Below are 21282 nucleotides of genomic sequence, written 5' to 3'. Positions count from 1 at the left end.
ATGCATGCTGAATCCCAAAGTCAGAGTTGTATATATTAAATATGTGCAGGTTTTTACATGTCAACCTCAATAAAGTGGCTTAAAAGAAAATGAAAATAAATAGCAACAATTTTAAACAGTCTTTGACATGTGATGGTTCTTCATGAGAAGCATGATTTTACTTTTTTTCTTAATCATATTTTAACACAGGAAAATAAAATAATTGAACTAAATTTAGCATTTAAACATAGAACTTTATATACACCGGATGTCTATAGGCTATTTACAAAAATTGATGTTACTTGACAAAGAAACACTTAGAATGTTTTTAAAAAGTAGAATTAAAAAATTATAGGTCATATTCTCTGATCATAATTTCCTCAAAATGATTTTCATTCTAAAAATTGTTTAAACTGATTTTCACCATAACTACTAGAATTGTAATTCCTTCCCCAAACTATAATTAATTACACCTACCCATTCAGTTTATCCATATGTAATCATTTTATTAATGAAATAATTATGCTTAGGTTTCTAGGTTGTTGATGGTGGTCCCGATGTCATTTACAGAGCTAGAGGATATGAGGAACATCTATGCTTCACTATCTCGGCTCTTGGGTACCCGAGCATGCTCAGCACAGGTAATATACAATAGGGAAAATATAGTCTCTTTTTGTTGTTGTTGTTTTAAGATTTATTTATTTATTTGGGGGAGAGCAGCAGAGGGAAAGGGAGAGACTCTTCAAGCAGACTCCCCACTGAGCATGGAGCCCAACACAGGGCTTGATCCCAGGACGCTGAGATCATGACCTGAGCAGAAATCGAGTTGGAGGCTCTACCAACTGAGCCACCCAGGCACCGCACCCCCCACACTTTTTTAAAAGTAGGCTCCATACCCAGCATGGAACTGAGATCAAGACTCAGACCATAACCAACTGCACCACGCAGATGCCCCTCATAGTCTCTCTTTTTTTTAAAGTTTTTATTTAAACTACAGTTAGTTAACATACAGTGTAGTATTAGTTTCAGGTATACAATATACTGATTCAACACTTCCATATATCACCCAGTGCTCATCACAAGTGCACTCCTTAATCCCCACTGCCTATTTCACCCATCCCCCATCCACCTCCACTCTGGTAACCATCAGTTTGTTCTCTACAGATGAGAGTCTATTTCTTTGGAAGATAGTCTCTTTAACAAATGGTAGAGGTTCATACACCATCATGCTAATAAAGAGGGATTCTTTGGATTTACAGATTTCTTTAGGGTATTGCTGGGCTATATGTGCATGGAAGAACCTGATGTTGGCAGAGAAAAGACTGCTTGAAAGCTTAGCAGTCAGTCAACACTCTGATCCCACAGTTTCTGGGTACTTGAACAGCATCTCAACAGCCATCTGTCACTTCCAGGCTTAGACACCTTCTGGGCTTGGGAGACTTTCCTAGTCCACATTTTCCTGATAGGGAGTTTTAAGTTTTAAATATTATTCTATAGCTTCCTGTGTCCGTTAACTCTAACCCCCACCTCTTTTACTCTCTCCTCCTAAATTTCTGTTTTCTTCTATTTCCTGATAAAATTCCTGATCACCCTCTGGGAAATCAAACCCAAATCATCAGCACACACACAAAAAGGTATTTTCATTTTATTCAGAAAAATGCCCCCTTCCAACTTTACTCCAATTCCCCCCAAAAATGGGCTGAAGAATTCCCAAAGCAGCGAAGGAAAATAAGGAGCCGTTCTAATTTTTTTCAATGTTAATCTTCCGTACCCTACAAAAAAACAAAGAAGTATGGGTTAACATATAAACAGTATGAGTTCATGTTTTCCAGTTTTGTTGTTCAACCCTCTGAAGTAGGCAGGATAAGGATTAATATCCCATTTTACAAAAGAGAAAATTGAGTCTAGGGAGACTAAAAGACTTCACTTCATCAGAGACAAGAACGTTGGCTTTGAGTATACTAACCCAGAATTTTAAATTCTCTACCTCACCATCTTTCAAAAGTCTGTTCCTGGGTCACTATTTCAATATCAAGAAGAGCATTTTAGGATGACTAATTAATTGAGCATGTAATTTGACCTTTCTTTTTTTCTAGTAAAAATGAAGAGGATTAAGCCATCAACAGACATTCATTCACCTCATCTCTTTTGGCAATAGTGGCTTAAAATTGTGGGAAAGACAGCCCATGGCTAAAGAACCAGTTGCTCACAGCATGGAGCTAACTGTGGTAAATGAAAATCAAACTTAGACCTCATTAGTACCAGGTCTAGCCATTTGTGAGAAAGTGTTTTAAATATTATCAGATTAACTTAATCAAAGTCACTGATTTCATTTTTAGGGTCGATAATGATCTCTGCTATTCTGCAGGCTAGAATGAAGAGTTAAGTGATGAAAATGTCAACAATAGATTCATGCCTACTAATTCCCAGTGTAGAACCTCTGAGACCAAGATTTCAATCCATCAGGTAAAAGCATGCAGGATCTTCTTATAGCCCAGGCATTACCACTCAAACAAACACTCCTGTTTCTTCTGAACCAACTCCTACTTCTCCTGTGATACCTCGACTCCAAACTAATCTTTTGCATAACTCAGTTCTACTCCGGTGACAAAAAGCATAATTGGAAGACCTGGAGCAAGCTGCTTTTGACACTGGTAGTAGCACGGCTTGTGCTCAGCTCATTGCGCTAATTCTGGCACAGCAGAGGGGAATGGTGTCTAATTAGAGGGAGTAGTAATAACAGACCCCGAGAAACAGGAGATCCATGTGTAACTCTGACATCACACAAGTCATTTAAAGGTCTGTGCCTCGGTAATAAGGAACTTGAACTAGGTGATTTTCAGTGTTAGTTCCAGTCCAAACTGTTGAAATTCCATAAAATCTAAGTTAAGTAATGCTATCTATTAAGGGAAAGAACTATTTGTAAAATCAGTATGAAAAGCTAATATTTTTTCATTCAGTGTCTAATCTGTTGGCTCTTTGTAAATAACCTAAGTCAGAAACCAAGGAGACTTCCAGGTATTGAACCCCAACTCTACTTGCCTCAAAATGTATGTATCAATGCATGGTTTTCTCCAGCCTGTTTAGACTAATATTGTTCTCATATTCTGCCCCTTATTCATCCTTCCCCAACTGTGTTTAAAGTTTCACAATGAAATGAAACTTTACCAAACCCAGGACTTGAGAGCTCCTCTTTAAGAAAAAGAATGCAAAATTACAAATAATAACATTAGGGCCAGAAGGAGGGCCTTGAAAGGAAATTTAAGCTTCATCAGCTTTATGGTAAACCACTTCTGTCTCCAACATTTAGAAGTCCATTAGCTGTAAGAAAACAATGCTGCTCTGAGACACATACATTTACATACACATACCCTCATGGATGCACAGATCCAGAAGATGGCACCAGTTATTTACTTTTTTTTTTAAAGTAAACTACACACAATGTAGGGCCCAAACTCACAATCCCAAGATCAAGAGTCACATACTCCACCGAATGAGCCAGCCAGCCCTGCCCCCGCCCCCATTTCTTTACTTTTCCCATTGAGTTTCACCCCTTGATTTTTTGGTCTCCTTCCCTTTTCTCTCCTCCCTCTACACCAACTCAGGCTTTTCTTCTCCTCTTTATTGTGCTTGCCTAGGACCTTGATGTGGTGGGAGAGAGGAGATTACTGGCCCTCTTTTCTGGTTTTTTTGTTAAAGATAGGAGAAATTTTAGGAAACGTAGTGTGCAAACGCTAGGCACTCAATAAATCAATGTCAAATTAATTCAATGTATAGGTCAACGCAGAATCAAGATATACTCAGGCTCCAGAAATGAGTTGAAGCAAACAGCATGACATTTAGGAAAGATTAAAAGTGATGCCCTGAATTTAAGTTCAAAAAGATTAAATAATTGCACACAATAAAAGGAATACAATTAATGCTAGTCACAAGCTTTGATAAAAGCCACACACCTGGCTCCTGAAAGAGGCAGTCTCCTTTAAAAAAAAAAAAATCTGTGAAAAGGTCAACAAACATCGTTAAGAAAAAAACTTCACCCACAAAAAATGAGAGGTTGGCACAGGACAATGTATGGTATATGTAGAGAGCTATGAAAGACGACACTTATTGAAACAAAGAATTAATGGGTTAGGGAGTTGGAGGCTAAATCAAAATGTGTAGATCTGCTGTTATCATTAAACTCCTTTTGGCAATAAAAAAAAAGATAAATTATGTCTGCATTGCCCTTATCTGGTTTTGAAAGCAGAGTGGTTTTAATCTAAAAAGGGATTATAGGCAATGTGTTTGAAAGCAGGGTGCAGGCCAAGATTTTAGAGACAACGGTAGGTTACTTCAAGCACTTCCCATAAACGCCAATAAACCGATATGCATAAAGTCTACCTAGAAAGATACATTTAAAAGCTGCATAAGTGCTGCCTCTGGAGAGACCTAGAGACACAGAAATAGGAGAGAGTTGTACCTTCACTGCCTACCCTTTAGTGCGATCTGAATTTTGTCCCAAGATTATGTGTTATCTACTAAAAATTTTTAATAAAACAGGTAGAAGAATTTGTACCTACTCTAATAAGTTTGTTGCTCCTTTTCTGTTGACTTATAGTCTCTGAGATTACTTCTACTTTAGAATTTGTCATAGTGCATTGTAATTTATTTAGGGGAAGTGAAGAATTCATGAGATCTATGTGTTTGGAAAAGAACATGTTAGCCTCGGAGTGGAGAACAGATTAAAGGGAGGACAAAATGGATGCAGGCTGACCAGGTAAGAGATTATTGCATTTGCCTAACTGAGAACTGACAGTAGTTTGGAACGGCATAGTGGTGGGAACGACAGGGAGAAATGGAAGTTTGGGGAGATATTTACATGGCTTCGATATTAGAATTGAGGGAGAAGAAAGCTATCAAGGATGAATCCTAGTTTCCAGATCTGTGAACGTATTAGTTATCTATTGCTGGGCAACAAATTATCCCCAAATCCAGTGGCTTAAAAGAATAAATATTTATTTTCCACAGGGTCTGTGGGTCAGGAATTTCAGAATGGCTTAGCTAAATTGTTCTTCATCAGGGTTTCTCACGAGGTTTCAGTTAAGATGTTGGCCTGGGCTGCAGTCATCTGAAAGACTGACTGTAGTTGAAGGATTTGCTTCCAAGCTGACTTGCATTGGTGCTGGCGGAAGGCAGCAATTTCTCAGTGACTGTTGGGAGGAGGCCTCAGTTCCATGTGGTCCATGTGGGCCTCTCCAAAGGACTGCCTGAATCTCCTCATAACATGTCAGCTGTCACATAGGTATACAGTGTTTACTAAACTAATTTTTTTTTAAAGATTTTATTTATTTGACAGAGAGAAAGGGAGACACAGCGAGAGAGGGAACACAAGCAGGGGGAGTGGGAGGGGGAGAAGCAGGCTTCCCACGGAGCAGGGAGCCCGGTGCAGGGCTCGATCCCAGGACCCCGGGATCATGACCTGAGCCGAAGGTAGATGCTTAACGACTGAACCACCCAGGCGCCCTACTAAACTAATGTTAAAAAATAACCAAACATTTCAACCAGGTAGAATTATAAATTTATGTACCCATTCTTCCATTTCTTGATTCATTGCATCATTATAGCATGCCTATTATGTGCCATGCAATGTTCTAGGTGTTGGGCACAACATTCACAGTGTCCTGGCCTCAATTACCTTACATTCTAATGAGAGGAGACATAAAAACTAGGTAAACAAATGAAAAAGATAATTCAATCTAGTAATTAATACTCTAAAGAAAATTAAACATAGTAATAGCAAACGGTGAGAAAGAGGTGATGGCTTAGCTAAGGCAATTAGTAAAGGCCTCTTTGAGGTGGTGACATTTGAGCTTAAATGTCAAGAAGTGGCCAGTCACACAATGATGGGCAGAATATGGTTTCCAGGCAGAGGGAGCAGCAAATGAAAAAAGCCTGAAGAATGGATGACTTTGTTATGTTTGTGGAACAGAAAGATGGCCGGTATGACCAGAACATAGTGAGCAAAGAGGAGAGTATTACAGCATGAAATTGAAAAGTAAGACAAATACCAAATCTTCCAGGAACTTATAAACCATAGTAAAAGGTTAAATTTCATTTTAACCACTTGGAAAGTCATTGGAAGTTTTTAAGCATGGGCAATCTAATCTGGTGATCTGGTTTACCATATTTTTAAAATTCCCTGGGGTAAAAGGGGGGGTGTTTTCTAGGACTGCCACAACAAAAATACAACAGGTTGAGTTGGCTTAAACAACAAAAATTTATTTCCCCCCAGTTCTGGAGACTGGAATTCAAGATCAATGTCCCAACAGGGCTGGTTTCCTCTGAGGGCCATAAGAGAAGAATCTGTTCCAGGCTTCTCTCCTTGGCTTGCAGATAGCTTGCTGTCTCTTCAAATGATCATTCCTCTGTGCACACGCACCTGGTATCTCTCCCTTTTCTTATAAGAACACCAGTTGTATTGGATTAGGGCCTCACCTTAATGGCCTCATTTTAACTTAAAGACCTTATCTCCAAATATGATTACATATTTGGGGGTTGGGACTTCAACATATGAATTTGAGGGGGACACAATTTAGTCCAGAATAGGGAGCAAGAATGGAAACAAAGAGACTGGTTGGGATACTATTGCAATATTTTAGCTAAAGATGATAGTGGCTTGGATTAGGGTTTTTAGCATAGGAAATAGGAGTGGTTGGATTAGGGAATTATTTTAGAAGTAGCATAAATGAGTTTGCTACCTCTACGTGAAAGAAATGACTCAGGAATTATTACCAGGTTTTTGGCCTGAGCAACCAGGTTGCCATTTGTTGAGATAAAGAAGACTGGGGAAGAAACAAATCTGCAGGGAAAACAAGAATCAAGAATTCTATTTTGAACATATTATGTCTGAAATATCTATTAGGCATTTGAATAGAGATGTTAAATACAAAGCTATACATGTGTGTCAAAAGCCCATGGACTAAAGGTATATATTGAGTCATTTGGGAATCATCAGTGTTTCAGATACCATACTGTTCCCCAAAACTTTTTTTTATTTTCTGATTCACTTTCAGCAGAGTACAAATTTGGTCTCCTGTCTAGAAGTTGAGAGTACAGTAGGAGAGGATCCATTCACTCAAATGCACAAGGATCTCTCTGTGAAGAGGAATCCAAAGGTGTACCTGATCCTTCTACAAATTCTCAACTGAGTCCTTTCAGCCCCTACTTTATGAAGTACCTGGTACCTACTTGTCCTGAGACTCTTTGAAGTTCCTCACAGTGAATCAAATTGCTTCTCATTGGTATTCCCCTCGGCAGCCTCTAGCTACTTTTAGCTATCATTCTTCCATACTTTCTTTCTAAGTTTTTATTTAAATTGTAGTTAGTTAACATATAATGTAGTACTGGTTTCAGGAGTAGAATTTAGTGATTCATCACTTACATATAACACCCAGTGCTCACCACAAGTGCTCTCCATAACACACATCAATCATCTAGCCCATCCCCTACCCACCTCTCTCTGTCAACCCTCCGTTTGTTCTCTATGGTTAAGAGTCTCTTATGGTTTGCCTCGCTCTCTTTTTTTTCGCTTCCCCTATGTTCATCTGTTTTGTTTCTTAAATTCCACATATGAGTAAAATCATATGGTCTTTGTCTTTTTCTGACTGATTTATTTCACTTAGCATAATACATTCTAGCTCCATCCACATTGTTGCAAATAGCAAGATTTCATTCTTTTTGATGGCTGAGTAATATTCCATTGTAGATATATACGATATCTTCTTTTTTTCCCCTTTGAGAGAGTGAGAGAGAGAAAGCATGAATTGTGGGGGAGGGGCAGAGGAGGGAGAGAGAAAATCTTAAATAGACTCCACGCCCAGCACACAGCCCAACATGGTGCTCAATCTCACGACCCTGAGATCATGACCTGAGCTGAAATCAAGAGTCAGACACTTAACTGATGGAGCCACCCAGGCGCCCCTTTGCCACATTTTCTTTATCCATTCATCAGTCAATGGACATTTGGGCTCCTTCCATAGTTTGGCCATCGTTGATAGTGCTGCTATAAACATTGGGGTGCATGTATCCCTTCGAATCTGTATTTTTGTTTCCTTTGGTAAATGCCTAGTAGTGCAGTTGCTGGGTCCTAGTGCAATTCTATTTTTAACTTTTTCAGGAACCTCCATACTATTTTCCAGAGTGCTATACCAGTTTGCATTTCACCACCAGTGTAAGAGGATTCCCTTTTCTCCTCATCATCACCAACATCTGTTGTTCCCTGTGTTGTTAATTTTAGCCATTCTGACAGGTGTGAGGTAGTATCTCATCATGGTTTTGATTTGTATTTCCCTGATGCTGAGTGATGATGAGGATCTTTTCATGTATGTTAGCCATTTGGATGTCTTCTTTAGAAAAATGTCTTCATATCTTCCGCCCATTTCTTAACTGGATTATTTGCTTTTTGGGTGTTGAGAATTTATCAAAATAAGTTCTTTATAGATTTTGGATACTAACCCTTTATCAGATATGTCATCTGCAAATATCTTCTCCCATCCCCCGTAGGTTGCCTTTTAGTTTTGTTGATTGTTTCCTTTGTTGTGCAGAAGCTTTTTTTTTATTAACATATAATGTATTATTTGTTTCAGGGGTACAGTCTGTGATTCATCAGTCTTAAACAATTCACAGCACTCACCATAGTACATACCCTCCCCAATGTCCATCCCCCAGCCACCCCATCCCTCCCACCCCCTCCACTCCAGCAACCTTCAGTTTGTTTCCCAAGATTAAGAGTCTCTTAAGGTTTATCTCCCTCTCTGGTCTTGTTTCATTTTTCCCTCCCTTCCTCTATGATCCTCTGTCTTGTTTCTCAAATTCTTCATATCAGTGAGATATTATACTTGTCTTTCTCTGATTGACTTATTTCACTTAGCATAATACCCTCTAGTTCCATCCACGTTGTTGCAATTGGCAAGATTTCATATTTTTTGATGGCTGCATAATATTCCATTGTATATATATACCACATCTTCTTTATCCATTCATCTGTTGATGGACATCTAGGCTCTTTCCATAGTTTGGCTATTGTGGACATTGCTACTATAAACATTGGGATGCATGTGCCCCTTTGGATCACTACATTTGTATTTTTGGGGTAAATACCCAGTAGTGCAATTGCTGGGTCATAGGGTAGCTCTATTTTCAACTTTTTGAGGAACCTCCATACTGTTTTCCAGAGTGGCTGCACCAGCTTGCATTCCCACTAACAGTGCAGGAGGGCTCCCCTTTCTCTGCAACCTCACCAACATCTGTCATTTCCTGACTTGTTAATTTTAGCCATTCTGACTGGTGTGAGGTGGTATCTCATTGAGGTTTTGATTTGTATTTCCCTACGCTGAGTGATGTTGAGCACTTTTTCACATGTCTGTTGGCCATTTGGATGTCTGCTTTGCAGAAATGTCTGTTCATGTCTTGTGCAGGAGTTTTTATCTTGATGAGGTCCCAATATTTCGTTTCTGCTTTTGTTTCCCTTGCCTCCAGAGACATATCTAGTAAGAAGTGGCTGTGCCCAAAGTCAAAAAGGTCGCTGCCTGTGTTCTCCTCTAGGATTTTGATGGATTGCTGTCTCACATTTAAGTCTTTTATCCATTTTGAAATTATTTTGGGGTATGGTGTAAGAAAGTGGTCCAGTTTCATTCCTTTGCATGTTGCTGTCCAGTTTTCCCAACACCATTTGTTGAAGAGACTATTTTCCATTGATATTCTCTCCAATGGATATTTTCCATTGGATAGCTTTGTTGAAGATTAGTTGACAATAGAGTTACAGGTCCATTTCTGGGTTGTCTATTCTGTTCATTGATCTATGTGTCTGTTTTTGTGCCAATACCATACTGTCTTAATGACTAAGGTTTTGTAATATAGCTTGAAGTCTGGAATTGTGATGCTTCCAGGCTTGCTTTTCTTTTTCAATGTTATGTTGGCTATTCAGGGTCTTGTGGTTCTATACAAATTTTAGATTGTTGTTCTAGCTCTGTGAAAAATGCTGCTGAAATTTTGATAGGAATTGCATTATATGTGTAGATTGTTTTGGGTAGTATAGACATTTTAACAATATTTGATTTCCAATCCATGAACAGGGAATGTTTTTCCATTTCTTTGTGTCCTCTTCAATTTCTTTCATAATTGTTCTATAGTTCTCAGAGTATAAATCTTTTACCACTTTGGTTAGGTTTATTCCTAAGTATCTTATGGTTTTTGGTGCCATCATAAATGGGATCGATTCTTTGACTTCTCTTTCTGCTACTTCATTATTGATGTATAGAAATGCAACAGGTTTCTGTACATTGATTTTTATCCTACAACTTTGCTGAATTCATGTATTAGTTCCAGCAATTTTTTTGTGGAGTCTTTCGGGTTTTCTACATAGGGTATCATGTCATCTGCGAATAGTGAAAATTTGATTTCTTCCTTGCCAATTTGGCTGCTTTTTACTTGTTTTTGTTGTCTGATTGCTGTGTCTAGGACTTCCAGTACTATGTTAAATAACAATGATGAGAGTGGATATCTCTGTCTTGTTCCTGACCTTAGAGACAACTCTCAATTTTTCCCCATTGAGGATGATATTAGCTGTGGGTTTTTCATATATGGCCTTTATGATGTTGAGGTATGTTCCCTCTATCCTTAATTTGTTGAGTGTTTTTATCAAGGATCGTTAGTGTACTTTGTCAAATGCTTCTTCTGCATCTATTGAGAGGATCATATGGTTCTTATCCTTTCTTTTATTAATGTGGTATATCACACTGACTGTAAATATTGAACCACCCCTGCAGCCCAGGAATAAATCCCACTTGATCATGGTGAATAATTCTTTCAACGTACTGTTGGATTCAATTTGCTAGTATCTTGTTGAGGATCTTTTGCAGCCATGTTAATCAGGGATATTAGCCTATACTTCTCCTTTTTAGTGGGATCTTTGTCTGGTTTTGGAATCAAGCTAATGCTGGCCTCATAAAATGAGTTTGGAAGTTTTCCTTCCACTTCTATTTTTTGGAATAGTTTGAGAACAATAGGTATTAACTCTTCTTTAAATGTCTGGTAGAATTCCACTGGGAAGCCATCTGGCCCTGGGTTTTTGTTGTTGAGAAATTTTTGATTACTGATTCAATTTCTTTGCTAGGTATGTTCAGATTTTATGGTTATGGTCTATTCAAATTTTCTATTTCTTCCTCTTTCAGTTTTGGTAGTTTATACGTTTCTTGGAATTTATCCATTTCTTCCAGATTTCCCAATTTGTTGACATATAGTTTTTTATAATATTCTCTTATAATTGTTTGTATATCTGCGGTGTTGGTTGTGATCTCCCTTCTTTCATTCATGATTTTATTTATTTGCATCCTTTTCTTTTTGATAAGTCTGGCTAGGGGTTTATCAATTTTATTAATTCTTTCAAAGAACCAGCTCCTAGTTTCATTGATCTGTCCTAGTGGTTTTTTGTTATTGTTGTTTCTATATCCTTTCTTTCTTTTTTTTTTTTTTAAAGATTTCATTTATTTATTTAAGATAGAGAGAGCAGGAAAGCACGAGTGGGGGAACGTGTCAGAGGGAGAGGGAGAAGCAGGTTCTCCACTGAGCCGGGAGCCGGATGTGGGGCTTGACCCTAGGACTCTGGGATCATGACCTGAGCCGAAATCAAGAGTTGAACACTTAACTGACTGAGCCACCCAGGTGCCCCTCACTTGGGGATGTTACTGAAGAGACAGGAATTGTTTATTCACTTTAATTTTAGCATATCTTTTCTATAAAATAAATCTAATGTCTGATTTTTCCATTTCTTATATTTTGTAGGAAGTGCGGAGGAAGCCTGGCAAAGCCGGTATTCAAAAGTGTGACTTTAAGTATTAACCACTCAGGGATAAATTTAAGAGGTAGGGAACATATTCTTGCTTTGCAAACCATTTGCTAACTGGAAAATTTTCATAATTCAATTTTGTTTTACATAATCTTGCTCCCTAAATGTTAGCAATTTCACTGAAAGAACTGTTGGTGTTTTTAAGTAGGTACTAAATGTTGCAAAGAGACAGCTCAGCAAAACTCATGGATTGAGAAACCATTTTATGACCATTGTTTCACCTCTGGGGGTAGTTCACTGCATCTTGTTCCAGGTCCCTGGGATTCCCAGAGGAATTCTACCAGACATTTAAAGAAGAGTTAATACCTGTTGTTCTCAAACTATTCCAAAAAATAGAAATGGAAGGAAAACTTCCAAACTCATTTTATGAGGCCAGCATTACCTTGATTCCAAAACCAGACAAAGATCCCACTAAAAAGAAGTATAAGCCAATATCCCTCATTAGAACTAGCATCATGTTCTAAGATGGTGCTCCTAGTGGTATTATTGACAGAAAAGATATTGCTTGCAATTCTGACAAGGGGTGGTAGGATAGCTTTCTGTGTGTACCAGGAAGGTGTGTAATCTTTACTTAAATTCAAAAATCACTTAATTTTATTCCCTTATAGCTTCTCCTTTTTGGTTTTCTTTGCCTCTTTCTTTTTCCTTTTCTTTTTCTCTCTTTCTTTACTTTTTGGTGTAATATAATGAAAGATGTGGTTTTTCTTTTTATAGCCAACAGTTTTAATTTTATTTTTTACTCAATTTAAAATATCAACTAGTTCTGTGTGTGGGTTTTTCATATTTTATGGTACTGACAGTGGACTTTCCTTTTGAGAGTCTGTTTTAATGAGGAATATAAATATGAAATACCTGTTAGAATCTGTAATTTGCTGATCTGTGCTTTTTGCAGTAGCTTTGGCTTGGTTTGACAAGTGTTCAGTGCAATTTAGTATTTTTGTGGACCACCTTTTGAAATCTCATCAACCACAGCTTGATGACCTGGCCTCCTGAGGCAGGCAGTGAATAGAATGGATGTTTGATATTCAAAAACATCTTAGTGGAAACCTTTGGGGAAAAAAAACCCTTGGTTGCATCTATGTTGCACTGTTACGCTCTTAAGGAAAAAATATTTAGGGAGGCACCTATTTAAATTATTTGATTTCAAGAGTCAGTTTCTTTACCTGAGGACATTTCTACTGGAATAAGGAAATGGTGCTGTTCGTTTCTTGAAATAAGGTTAAAAATTCAAGTCTTGATTTGTAGCTTGTCTAGGTAAAGAATGCTCCAAAAAATGTGGTGACATTGTATTCCTGACAAATATTTCCTCTAAAAATATTTGAACGAAAAATGTCAGTCCCTTAGTGTAAAGATACAAGTTGAAGTGATTCTTTTTTTTAAAGATTTTATTTATTCATTTGAGAGAGAGAGAGTGCAGAAGCTTGGGGCGGGGGACAAGCAGACTCTCTGTTGAGCAGGGAGCCTGACATGGGGCTCCATCCATCATGACCTGAGCTGAAGGCAGACACATAACCAATGGAGCCACCCAGGCACCCCTGGAAGTGATTCTTGAAGTTGAAGGTATTTTCCAAAAGCCTGAGGTTTGAAAATGTATAGTCAACCCCTTCTATGCCCATGTAGCACATATTATTTGTTAGGAAATGTTATCATTGTAAAAGCACAGCTATTCATTAGAGAGGTGGTTTTCAGCTCCCTTGTTACAGAGCACAGAGGAAAACTGGGTTGCTGGAGCCATTACTTGGAGACTGAAAAGGTTCCTGGTAGAAAGATGGGAAGACCAATTCATCAGTGCTGTGACTAGTTCTGGGGCTGTCAGTGTCTGCACAAACATTTAATAGCATTATTTGGAGTCATAGAAGGAGCCACTCTTTGTTCATGTGGCTCATCTGGAAGGGACATGGAAGATAAATTCATCAGATCAAGTCAAGTCATGCAGAAACAGCTAGACCTTGGTTATTTCCTCCCTCTTCTTTTTGTATTCTCCAAAGTGACATTAAGTACTGTTTTGTTTGTTTGTTTTTTAAAGATTTTATTTATTTGAGAAAGAGAGAGAGGGAGAGTGAGGGGGAGAAGCAGACTCCCCGCTGAGCAGAGAGCCTGACACGGGGCTCCATCCCAGGACTCTGAGATCATGACTTGAGCTGAAGGCAGATGCTTAACCAACTGAGCCACCCAGGTACCCCCATTAAGTATTGTTTTAAGGGTGAATCTAAAGTTTAACCAACCCAAGTATGTGCTTATTTCTATGAAATAAGTTCTCCCAGAGAAGGTCTAGTCTTACCCAAGTTACATGTATTGAGTTCTTTGAGTTGGTTTTCAAATGCAAATGATACACAAACCCTGTTTGTACAAAATGAAAATATGACAAAACATGTTTTGTGTTACTTACATAAGGGTTCTTAGCAGTTTGTGGGGACCAGGGACATAATTCTGAAACAGAAAATTATGATTATAGAATATTTAAGATATTTTCATTTTAAGCATACAAAAGCATTGGAACAAGATGAACAAAAGTGCTTCTTATTAGGTGCCCTTACAAGACCTCTTTTGGTGAACAGGTAACTAGTTCATTATTAGGGTATTGTACACAAAGGAGTATTTATGGTGAATGGAAATCATAGTCTCTTAATAAAGACCAATGCTACTCTTTTTTTTTTAAAGATTTATTTATTTATTTTGAGAGAGTGAGAATGAGAGAGAGAGAGACAGAGACAGAGAAAGCACATGAGAGGGGGGAGGGTCAGAGGGAGAAGCAGGCTCCTTGCCGAGCAGGGAGCCCGATGCGGGACCCAATCCCAGGACTCCAGGATCATGACCTGAGCCGAAGACAGTCGCTTAACCAACTGAGCCACCTAGGCGCCCAGACCAATGCTACTCTTGAGTGTCTTTAGCCTAACAGTCTATGGAGCCATTTCTCGTTGAACAACTTGGTGGCTCAGTTTAGCCAGCCTGTGATGGGAGTGATCCCTGAGATCTAAGTTAGCTGTGTTGTTTGTTTCTGACTATGTAAATAATTCATCTAATTTTCAGGTATTATTATAAGATGCTTGGTATATGATGTTTTGGCCTTCATTTCACTTTTTTTTATTCCACTGAGGTTTATCTAGAATACATGTCTCTTATTGTTTTTTATTTGAAAATAACTGTTAATGCTGATAGTGGGATCAGCATGTGAGGTGGCTGAAAACGGATCACAAAATTATTATTATTATTATTTTCCCAGAGTTCAAAAGTGGTGACAGGTTTTCAGTTTAGAATTCTTGCTATAGATAAAGAGACTGTATTAAGCAGAATGCTAATACTGTAAGGAACTAGGCAAGCAGAGAAATTAGGGAGTTCCTTTCTTTTTAAACTAACATTTTAGCAAGTGGTAAATCCCCTATGTGGAAGTGATTCTAGAATGTATTCTCTTCAACCACAGAGAAGAAGTTGGAGAGAAAGTGGAATTCAGTAGGCAAGTGTTGGCTGAGAGATGCTTATTCTCCAACAGTTTAGGATAAATTTGGTGCCTGCAATGACAAGGCTCAGAGTCACGACTACTGTGGCCAGTCCATAGATGCTGGCCCTGAGGAGGGGGCATTTTTCTTTTCTTTTTAAAGATTTTATTTATTTATTTGAGAGAGACAAAGAGAGAGCATGAACGGAGAGAGGGAGAAGCAGACTCCCTGCAGAGCATGGAGCCTGATGTGGAGCTCAATCCCAGGACTCCAGGATCATGACCTGATCCAAAGGCAGAGGCTTAACCAACTAAAGCACCTAGGCATTCTTATAATTTTATCTTTTTTTTTTAAGATTTTATTTATTTATTTGACAGAGGGAGACACAGCCAGGGAAGGAACACAAGCAGGGGGAGTGGGAGAGGGAGAAGCAGACTCCCGCTGAGCAGGGAGCCCGATGTGGGGCTCGATCCCAGGACCCTGGGACCATGACCTGAGCCAAAGGCAGACGCTTAACGACTGAGCCACCCAGGTGCCCCTATAATTTTAGCATATCTTTTATATCACTTATTCGTTCCTCTAATTCTTCCATCCTTGTGGTCATTACACCCAGTCAGTTCTGCATCTCTGTTATAGCATTTTTTTTCCTAATTGTTAGGTCTTTTATCTCTGTGGTAAGGGACTCCCTGGTGTCTTCTATGATTTTTCTCAAGCCCAGCTAGTATCCTTATGATTGTTGTTTTAAATTCTGGTTCAGGCATATTACTTATATCTGTTTTGATTAGATCCCTGGCTGTGACCTCTTCTTGTTCTTTGCTTTGGGGTGAATTCCTCCATCTTGGCATTTTGTCTAGGTCTCTGTCTTCTGTGTGTTAGGGAAGCCTGTTATGTTTCCAGATCCTGAGAATAATGGCTATATTAAGAAGAGGTCATATACTGTCTAGGGCCTGGCTCTTCAGGAAGTGTTTCTGGTGTATGCTGTGTGTACTCTGCTGTTGTATTTTGGCTCTTTCCCTCAGGTCAGTCCTTTGCAGTTTCTCCTTGCCTGCAGTGGTGAGGTGGTGAGGGTTTTTTTTTTTTTTTTTTGGTTGTTGTTGTTTTTCTAACGTTTTATTTATTTATAGAGACAGAGAGAGAGAGAGAGAGAGAGTACCCATGAGCAGGGGGAGGGGCAGAGGGACAAGCTGACTCCCGCTGAACAGGGTGCCCCACAACGGTCTCAATCCCAGGACACTGAGATCATGACCCAAGCTGAAGTCAGATACTTAACTGACTGAGCCACCCAGGCACCTCCTGTGTGATGAGTTTTAATTAGGTGTGTTTTGGTCAGCTTGTTAAAAGAAACTAGATCCTATTTCCCCTAGAGCTTAAGCTTTGTAGTACCAATGGTCAGTAGGCTTGGTGTGTGAGGGGGAGGGGGGATTGTGCAGCTCTTCTAGGGGAGGAACGTACTGGTGTTCTGACTCTTCAGGCATCTAGTTCAGAAGCATTTGCAAAGCACAGGAGTGCGGGGCCTGGCGTATACTGCTCAAGCCTCCACTGTGGGGCACTGTGCTGCTCACTGAAGTCCATCTGTGCTGATGAGCATGGGAGGGTGGCTGGAAATGTGTCAGCCAGCTATCTTGTCCCTGGAGAGGGGAGTTCACTCACAGAAGAGCAAATAATTCCCTTCATTTGTCCCAAGTATCCCTCAGATTCCTGCCTTCACCCTGTCTGAATCCCAGCTGTCTGCCCACCTGGCAGAGCAGCACTACTGTGTTTCATCTCAGGCACAGTGGCTGGGTTTCAAAACTCTAAATTTTAGTGAGCTGTCATGGCACATACCCATGCTGCTCCTCTGAGGAGGGTCTTGCCATGCTGGGACTGTGCTGGTTTGTTCCAGAAGGGCAATCACACAAACATGCAGGGTCTTGGGGGTTTATGGTAAAGCACACCAAAAAGCCAGCTTCCAGGTGAGCTGCCTTCAGGAGGCAGTTCTGCTCGTATGCTGATGAACGATAGCCGCTGTCTCTTTTGTCCCAGAAAGGCAGTGCTGCCTCTCCCAAATGCACTCCAAGAAGGGAGAGTATCTCTTCCAGTGTGACCCAGGGGATCCTCAGCCCACACTGTCTGCTCCCAGGTCTCTGCCCTCTTTCTCCACAGGAGCACATCTACATCTGCCAGACTACACCTGTTAACGGTATAGTCCTTGAGCTCTGCTGCTTGTAAACATGCAATAACCAGTCCCTCTCATTATCCCCATCAGTGGTTTTTGGGAAGTGTTTTTCTTATGTAATGTCTTGCACTCTGTTTTTTTTTTCTCTCTCTCTTTCTTCTCTTCCTCATCAGAGCTCCCTCCTCTCCATAGCATTGGTGATTCTTTTCTCCCCTAAATCACATCTCTGTATCTTCTACCTTCCATGATGTGGCCTCTTTTCTCCCTCTAGTTGTGTAGTTTTTACTCTCAGTTCTCAGATCGATTTCCCCGAGTGTTCAGAATAATTTGATATTGATCTAGCTGTGTTTGAGTGATGAGGCAAGCATAAGGTCCTCCTACTACTCCATCATCTTAACTCCAACCCATATTTTCAATATTACAAAAATTTGCAGAAATTTTATCTGCTCAATCTCTGCTTTTAGCCAAGATGGAGAGGCTAGAATTGTATTTATCCTCCTGTCTAAAACAAGAAAACCAGACAAAATACATAAAACAACAGTTTTCAGACAATAGGTAACAGGCAGTGCAGGACTGTGATCCCTGAGGGAAGGGAAAACACAAGGTGAACCCTACAATTAAGCCAGTTCACCAGTTCACCACTTTCCAGACTGCAGCACAGGTAAGGGGAACCTAGACAGAGTCTGGGTCTTTGGTTGAGTTGAAGAGATAGATACAAGAGTTCAGGGAGGCCAAAGTCCCTAGAATTTGCAAGACAGAGTAGTACAGAAGACAGAACTCTGTAGAGATAGGCTGAGACCTGGAAGAGTCTTTGGCTGAGTTTTGGGCTGTGAATGCAGTAAAAGAATATAACTGGGTCCAAGGAAATGACCTATGGAGTGTAATAGACAAAGTAATTCCTAGACCTTACACAGAACTGGAAATAAATTGTTCATGATCCCATAAACCACAGTGGAAAAATCTTGTATTATACAAGGGAATCAGATAGCATTTTCAGAAAAGTATTGCCTTAATTATGGGATTAAACTCATCTAAGACTAAAGGCTGTTCATCTAACCTAGTAATCTTAAAATCTCAAAAGGATCTAATTTCAAGTACTTACCTATACACTATTTAAGGAAACTCAACAAAATCCAGTAACCAACAATGGAAAATTCACAATATCTGTCATGTGATTAAAAATTATGAAGTATGCAAAGAAACAAGAAAATATGATTCACAATCAGGAGAAAAATAGAGAACTCAATCAATAGAAACAAACCTAGAAATAATAAATATAATGAATCTAGTAGACAAAGTATTTAAAACAGACTTTATTGACACACAATATATATTCACAAAGGTAAAGGAAAACATGGACATGATGAAAATAGAAAGGAAAAAATATATAAAAGGCCCAAACAGAACTTCTTAAAATGAGAATACACCTGAAATTTAAAAATACACTGTATATGATTAAAAGCAGACCAGACACTGCAGAAGAAAACATCAGTGAATTTGAAGAAACAGCAATAGAAAGTATAATAGAAGCACAAAGAGAAAACAAAATGAACAGAGTAACAGTTACTTGTGGGATAATATGAAATGGTCTCCATATGTATAGATGGAATCTAGAAACAGGCAGCAAAGAAGTTTTAAGGAAGTAATAGCCAAAATATTTTTCAAATTTGATAAAAACCAAACAGATCCAAGAAGCTCAAAGAACCACAAGCAGAATATATATAAAGAAAAACATTGCAAGGCATGTCATAATCAAATTGCTGAACACCAATGATAGAACATCTTAAAAGCAGCCAGAAAGGGTACCTCAGTAGCGCAGTCGGTTAAGCGCCGGACTCTTGGTTTCAGCTCAGGTCATGATCTTGGGGTCGTGGGACTGAGCCCTGCATCGGGCTCTGTGCTCACCGTGGAGTCTGCTTAAGTTTCTCTCTCTCTCTGCCCCTCCCCTGCCTCTCTCTCTAAAATAAAAAAATAAAGAAATCTTAAAAAAAAACAGCAGCCAGAGAAAAAGGACACATTATATAGAAAGAAAGAATTAAAACATATTTCTCATCAGAAACTATGAAAGTAAGAAAAATATGAAGGGGTATCTTTAAAGCATTGGAAAAAAATTGTCAATCCAGAATTCCTTAGCCAGCAAAAACATCTTTCAAAACTGAAGTAAATAGTAAGACTTCTTCAGAAAAACAAAAGCTAAGAGAATTTGTCACCACAAACAGGACATTTTTTATATAACCCATGAGGCAAAGGAGGAAACAAAAGGGAAATTAGAAAATATCCTGAACTGAATGAAAATGAAAATGTATGCAATGACGTGGATGGAACTAGGGGGTATTATGCTAACCAAAATAAGTCAGTTAGAGAAAGACAAATATCATATGATTTCACTCGAATGTGGAATTTATGAAACAAAAGAGATGAACATAGGGGAAGGGAAGGAAAAATAAAGTAAGATAAAAACACAGAGGGAGGCAAACTCTTAACTATAGGAAACAAATTAAGGGTTGCTGGAGGAGAGGTCGGTGGGGGGATGGGGTATTTGGGTGATGGGCATAAAGAAGGTCACTTGATATAATAAGCACTGGGTGTTATATGCGACTGATGAATAACTAAATTCTATCCCTGAAACTAATAACACACTATATGTTAGCTAAATTGTATTTAAATAAAACATTTTTAAAAATGAAAATGTAACATGTATAACTTAAACAATACTGTTGGAACAGTAGTTAGAGGAAAATTTGTGACATTAATGCTTACAAAACAATTAAAATCTCAGATTAATGATTTAAGCTTCTACCTTAAGGAACAGAAAAAGAGGGCAATTCACACCCAAAGTAAGCAGAAGAAAAAATAATAAAAATGAGAGCAAAAACTAATGAAATAGAAAACATAAAGAAATAGAGAGAAATCAATGACTCTAAATGCCATTTCTTTGTAAAGAGCAAAAAAATTGATAAAGAAAATACAAAAATTACCAAGATTAGGCTTGGAAGAGAGGACATCACTACAGATCTTACAGACATTAAAGGATAATATGGGAATATTGTGAGCAATTTTATGCTAATAAATTTGACAAATTAGATGAAATAGAGAAATTCTTTATAAGGTACAAACCACCAAAACTTACTCAAGAAGAAACAGATAACCTGGAAAGATCTATACCTACTTTTTTCTCTTATAGTCTTTATTCCAGGTTTATTGAGATATAATTGACATATAACATTGTATATATTTAAGGTGTACAATGTGATGATATATGTATGTATTGCAAAATGGTATACAATGATAAGGTTATTTAACACATCTATCACTTCACATAGTTACTTTTGTGTGTGTGTGATAAGAATATTTAAGAATATTTAAGATCTACTCTTTTAGAAATATTCAAGTACGGAATAGGCATTGTTAACTATACTCATCATGCTGTACATTAAATCCCCAGAACTTATTCTTCTTATACCTGGAAGTTTGTACCCTTTGACCATCACACTACCCATTTACCTTATCTCCCCAGCCTCTGGCAACCACCAATCCACTCTCTGTTTCTATTCTGATGACCTTTAATTTCACAGTAATGTGTCTGGGTGTGGCTTTTTTCCTTATCTCTTGTTTAGCACTCTTTGAAATCTTTCAATCAATTTGAAACCTATTCTTTTTTATAATATGGGAATATGACTTGTGAGAATTTTAAAAACAATATATCAAGTGATTAGTATGTGTAGTACTCAGTAAATGTTAAATGCTATTATTTGTCTAAGCGACATGACTGGCTAAATTGAGTATTTGTTATTTCTTTCAATATTGCTAGCTCCAGTAGAGTAATG

At 38.5% G+C, this 21282-nt stretch overlaps 1 long non-coding RNA gene across 1 annotated transcript; it reads right to left on the bottom strand.

Moving 5' to 3' along the window:
- Positions 1-13499: 13499 nt before the first annotated feature.
- On the bottom strand, positions 13500-19393 carry LOC141371251 (uncharacterized). The gene is made up of 3 exons (XR_012376051.1): positions 19262-19393; positions 14253-14293; positions 13500-13620 (listed from the first exon to the last, which is right to left on the bottom strand). It is a non-coding gene; the product is annotated as an uncharacterized lncRNA (long non-coding RNA).
- Positions 19394-21282: the final 1889 nt, after the last annotated feature.

This window comes from Callorhinus ursinus, unplaced genomic scaffold (assembly GCF_003265705.2).
Source record: "Callorhinus ursinus isolate GAN/ISIS: 27379988/994484 unplaced genomic scaffold, GSC_fseal_2.0 scaffold62, whole genome shotgun sequence".
In the NCBI taxonomy this organism is placed as follows: Eukaryota; Metazoa; Chordata; class Mammalia; order Carnivora; family Otariidae; genus Callorhinus; species Callorhinus ursinus.
This window is presented reverse-complemented; position numbering and strand designations above follow the sequence as displayed.